This window comes from Oxyura jamaicensis, chromosome 12, assembly GCF_011077185.1.
Source record: "Oxyura jamaicensis isolate SHBP4307 breed ruddy duck chromosome 12, BPBGC_Ojam_1.0, whole genome shotgun sequence".
Lineage (NCBI taxonomy): Eukaryota > Metazoa > Chordata > Aves > Anseriformes > Anatidae > Oxyura > Oxyura jamaicensis.
Genome location: NC_048904.1, coordinates 2740042 through 2744939, shown reverse-complemented (window position 1 = coordinate 2744939; position 4898 = coordinate 2740042). Strand labels below are relative to the sequence as shown.

General features: G+C 41.7%; 1 long non-coding RNA gene across 1 annotated transcript; it reads left to right on the top strand.

Annotated features, from left to right (window-relative positions):
• Window positions 1-1195: 1195 nt before the first annotated feature.
• LOC118173429 lies at window positions 1196-4223 on the top strand. The gene is made up of 3 exons (XR_004754181.1): window positions 1196-1260; window positions 1386-1486; window positions 2123-4223. It is a non-coding gene; the product is annotated as an uncharacterized LOC118173429 (long non-coding RNA).
• The last annotated feature ends 675 nt before the right edge of the window (window positions 4224-4898 follow it).

Sequence of the window (4898 nt, the reverse complement as noted above, 5' to 3'; positions counted from 1 at the left end):
CTTTTCAAGTTCTCTGAGATAAATCCTCCATTCTCCCCTCCCAGACTTGATGTATATGCAAATATCCTTCCCTGAAATAAATATTTGCATGGTGGCAGAAAGTTAATGAATTCCTAGCTAATGAGCTCTAACCAAAATGGTTTTTCTGTACAGTAGTGCCTCAGCTACGTGCATGTAACCTGAGCAGTACTCATTTCTGAGGAAGTATGTGCAAATGCGAATTTTTCTTCCCTTATGCTCTCCTGAGTCTTGTATCTCTGTGATTTATGTCAGAGGATGTGAAAGCCAAACCTCAAATAGATGAGATTGATGTGATTGATATGTTCTCTTTGTTGTCTTGATTTCAATAATCAGCGATGGAGGCTGGCCCACCATGCCTCAGCTGGGACTTTGGGTGCCACCACAGCACTGAGTGCAGTGTTACTGCCGTAACTGGAGCATGTTCTGGTGCTGAGTGCCCATGTAAAGTGCTGGCCTGTGGCAGGGACTGGCGAAAGATGTTGCTTCCCGTGGCAGGGTCCCGTGAGTGCTGTCTGCAGCTCCCTGGGTGATCAGTGCAGGACCCTGTCCCGCCTGCCCCCTGCTCTGTCTGTGGCAAGCAAAATGCTGTTTATGAGGCTTTACTATAAGAGAGATGAAATAATAAAATTAGATTAAAAAATTGATTTTTAAAGAAGCTATGTCACTTAAATGAACGATATAAAAAAGACCCTTTAAAAGCAATTAAACTTCTGTGCTGAAAAAATACACATCCTCAAATTTGCCTGATTACGTTGACTGATACTTTGTTTTCTCTGTACATCTCTAGATCTTCTTTACGGTGACACTTAAATACATCAGAATGATTTAAGACCTACTTCATCACCACATTATCCCTTCCCTTTGACCAGAGCTGGAGCCTTCACTGCTAATTCATTCGTCTGCTGCAGGAGAGGAAGGGTCCCCTTAAGCTTCCTTATCTTACCTTTCAAGTTGTCCTGAGACTAATCTGGACTTCCCAAAGGCCCTCTCTGTAAATGTGTACTCTATCTGGCTCTGTGATGTACATGGATTGTGAGTTCCTGAATGCTGTAATTAGCAGACTCAGTTAAGGGTGACTTGGAGGCGCTCAGCATCTTACAGGATTGATCACTGAGGTTGGGAACAGAAAGGTGGCTTCTCCTAAATCACAAATTGTCTGTTTCCTTTACCAGTGGGCAAATTCAGGCATTTTCATCTGTATTTGGAGCAGCATGTTCTTTCATCTCTGAGAGACACGAGGTATGCTTACTCCATGACCTAAACTGGATTGCTCCTTTTTCCCTCTTCCTTTTCATGCCTGATTTCTTTCTCTGTCAAGGTCAGAAGTCTTTGCTTTCTTTCTCAGGCTATATTCTGTATTGCAGGCAGGTAAGAAGGTCGCTGTGATTTGATCCCTTTTGATTACCCTGGAATTTGAGCCAGTGTGTGAGCACCGGGGAAGCAGTGCGTGCTAAATCCAGGCAAAGTCTGTGCCCTCATCTTGTAACAACTGTGGGGCAAATGTGGGTACATTCGGAGCAGGGGCAGGCACTGTGTTTATTTGCTAGCTTTATTTTCTAGGAGGAGGATATACTTCAGTAGCTCTGGTTAGTCCTTGTCACACTTTTTCCAGTGTGTAGGGCACAGGGCCCCTGGCCTGGGTGTCCCCACAGCAGCTCTGTGGCTGCATCAGGGTTGCTCTGGGCTAGAGGAGGTGAAGAGCTGTGCCCATGGGTGACCAACAGGTGTCCCAAAAGGATGGCAGCTGCAGAACACCCAAGCCCAATGAGCAGAGCATCACCCACACCGTCTTTTCTTTCTCCTATTTCTGTAGCCTTTTGAAAAGAAGAATGATAGATCATGTCGTATAGAAAAACTAACTCCTGAACTAAGGTACTACAGACAAATCTTGCCTGCTTTGGAGGAAGATGTTTTGACCAATACTTGATCTGAGGCTGGTGAACTGCCTCCGCAGACTACACAAAGTCCCAGTCAGACTTTTTATTTTAATTGTCTAGTTACAACCTCCCCCCAGCTCGAGAAAGTCCTTTTAAATCTATACCTCATGGTGATCTGCAATAACTGGAGGAGAAAACAATTTTGTTATCTGCGCTCTCCCCAGATCTTCAAACCTCCGTGTGAAGGTACCACACTGCACACCAAGCATCTGCAAAGCCCTTCTTCCACCTGTGCACTGTGACCGCTGCGAGCCTGGGACTCTGCTGCACCGCTCCAAACGGGAATGCAGGCATCATGTCTGCATATGTGAAGGGTACTTAAAAACGATTGTTAGTAGGATCAGATTAGCAGTAATTTAATTTTAATGGGAATGTTTACGCTGAAACATCTACAAGTACAAAGAGCTACAAATCATATCTGCCTTTAATTAATTCTCTTGATAAATCAGCTTCTCAGACTGCACCAAATTACCTTAATGAGGAAAAATTCTTGTTTATATCAACAACGTTTAGCCAAATGTGGGATGTTTATAGCAATAATTCAACAGTGTCCTTCAAGGAGCACAAACAACCATGATGGATGTTCAGGTTGTGCTGCTTTTTCTGTTCTCTTCCCTCCCATCAAATTAATAATATGTTTGGTTTAAAAATAAATTGAGATGTTTAGGGTAAGCAGTAGTATTGCTGAAGGGGAAATGGGCTAAATTATAGCACTAAATTATTTGCTTAGGTAGGCGAAGGTCCCACCCAGTTTGGAAAAGGCCTTTTATAAATCAGACTCACCCTGAAGATTGGCTTTATTTTAGGGACACTTTGGTTAATTTTTTATGTTAGCAACAGACTAAACTTTAGGTAAAGCTTGGTCAGTCTGAGAAATTTCCTTTCTCTTCCAGCGCCACATGAGCAACCCGTTCTCCGCAGCGTACACCTGCTGGCACCATGCAGCCAGGCTCCATCCCGCTACGCGGCATCCCACACGTGATTTTCAGTTTAACTTTAACTTGATTTTCAGTACATGTCACTGCCCTTCCCTCCATGCTGCCACTGCCCTTGCCAGCAGGGCTCAAAGCATGTGCTGCAGGCACCGACTCCTGTGAGGGCAGCTCCACCAGGTGAGATGTGTGCCTCTGACCAAGGCATGTACCATGCGATGGCAGCTTTGCTGGGGAAGTGCTGGTGTTTCTGGCTTATCTGTGTGCTGCATGTATCAGGGCTATTGACTCAAGATGTAAGATTTCTGATGTCCAGCACAAAGTTTTGCCTGTCTCTGGGCGCAGATATTGCTGAGCTCAATGACAGTTCAGGGTAGGCATGGTGGCAGAGGAGGAGAATGCATATAAAAGAACATATGAAAAAGGTGGTGTGGAAAATAGACTTTTTTTTTTTTTTTTTTTTTTTTTTTTGCAAGGAGAATGCCATCTTTCCTGACAGCGTAAGGCTGGGGCACCTCCACCTTTGTGGAGGTTTTTACTGCCTTGCTCGGTCTCTCATTTCTTCTTTAACTGCAGCAAGGAAGCTATACATGGGTCTGTTTGTGATTAGGGTTAAGAAAGACGTTTTCAGCAGACGCTATTTTCTAATGGTTTTTGTGTTTTGTTCTCTGACTTTTTGAAATCAGTCTTTCCAACATACTCACTGTTTGAAATCTCTCTCCTTTAACTTTTTTCAGCTCATAATTTGTCAGCATGCTTTAGAAAGCATTCCCTGTATTTTTCTTTAATTGGAATTCATACATTTGGGGTTTATACAGAAGTCATGTACTATTTTTACATGGCTTGTTTAAGTTAGCATCCTGCTGAAAAGGCCTCATAAGTATTTGCCTATATTTATGAATTCAGTATTTCCTTTCTGAAAATATTTTCCCATCATTCACTTTTAGAAGAGTTCTTGCCCATCATGCGGTATACCCCAACAGCTTCTGGAGAACGTGAGTATAAGGACAGAAATAGGTATTTGATTAATTGGTTTTAAAAAACTGAATGGACACACCAAAGCCTTGTTCATCCTATTGAAGAACACCAATTGTCTTACTCACAATGAAAATGGGACTTTTTCAGGTCCCCCTTCCATTTCAGTTTTACAGCACCATTGATTTGGTTTGTCTTTGCACATATTTCTGCACAGATTTGAAAAAGTTATATTCATCCTAGTGAATAATAAATGTTTAATAGCAAAGAGGTCACACTTGAAATAAACCTCAGAATCTTTTATGCTCTTGTTGCAATATTATAAATTGTAGTGGGAAAAAGAGTCCTTGTCAGAACAGCACTCACCACCTATGAGAATTATCTTTTTCCTTTCTATTAGCTGTCCCTTTCGCTTTCCAAAATAACTCAAGTCGTTCCTGGGGAGAAAAAGGGGGAGTTTTTTATTTAATAAATCAAAATTGAATATAAATAACACTTTGCAATTAAGAGTGTTTAAATTCCAAATTTTTTAGGCTAATCACTTTCAGAGACAAACAAGAGATTGAATTTATATCGCCTGCAGTTGTTATTGGAAAGGTATGCCTAGAGATTGCTAAATGAAGTCAGTCCCAGTGCAATTATGATCACTCAAGCATGCTTTCAACGTATCGTGCCAAATTAGGTAGATTTGAGCAATTTGACTTCCTGTAACAAATCTCCAGGGCACTTTTGAGAAAGTACAGACTGTTTACAAACACTCTCAGGTTTCATGAGTAACTCAGCGCAACAGCAGTCCTAGCAGCACACAAGCACACACCTGTCAAACTGTGACAGCATGGACTTCTCATGCTACATGTGCTGGAGAAAGACCTCACTCTCTTGGTTTTGTTATCCTTTATTTGCAATTTAAAAACTGAAAGGCCACCGAAGTTTTAATTACCTTGGACTCAGCCTTTTGAAAACCAAAATGCTACAATCTGTTAAATGTAAATATTGTCAGCTTTCTGTATTACATTTTTTCTTTGAATTATTT